The following is a 411-nucleotide window of genomic DNA, read 5'->3' as shown; positions in this document are numbered from 1 at the left end:
TCATACCACGTTGAATACACCAGTTCTCGTTCGATCACTGAAGTTAAGCACCGTCGGGCGTGGATGGTACTTGGATGGATGACTGCCTGGAAACACCACGTATCGTTGGCAGACTTTTTTTTTAAATTTCGAAAGTCTAAAACAACCTTAGTGACCGAATGGGTAAGACACTAGGCTTGCAAGCTAGAGGTCCCGGGTTCAATACCAGGCGGGGTCAAACTTTTTCCATATTTCTGTTTAGATTTAATTCCCTCAATTTCAATAATTTCTTTACAATTGTACCATAACATTAATGATAAACAAACTATTTTCTCTATTTTTATCAATCATCTTTTAATATTAATAGAAATCCTGGATTTCTCTGTTAGAAAACTTGAAAAAATAATAATAATAAAAATGTACCTACTCCAG

At 35.5% G+C, this 411-nt stretch overlaps 1 pseudogene; it reads left to right on the top strand.

The window, feature by feature from the left end:
• On the top strand, positions 1 to 111 carry LOC113473698 (annotated as a pseudogene; the record flags this gene model as incomplete).
• Positions 112 to 411: the final 300 nt, after the last annotated feature.

The sequence above is a fragment of the Diaphorina citri genome, unplaced genomic scaffold (genome assembly GCF_000475195.1).
Source record: "Diaphorina citri unplaced genomic scaffold, Diaci psyllid genome assembly version 1.1 scaffold64641, whole genome shotgun sequence".
In the NCBI taxonomy this organism is placed as follows: domain Eukaryota; kingdom Metazoa; phylum Arthropoda; class Insecta; order Hemiptera; family Psyllidae; genus Diaphorina; species Diaphorina citri.
The sequence above is the reverse complement of the archived record's forward strand: the minus strand, read 5'-3'. Positions and strand labels throughout refer to the sequence as shown.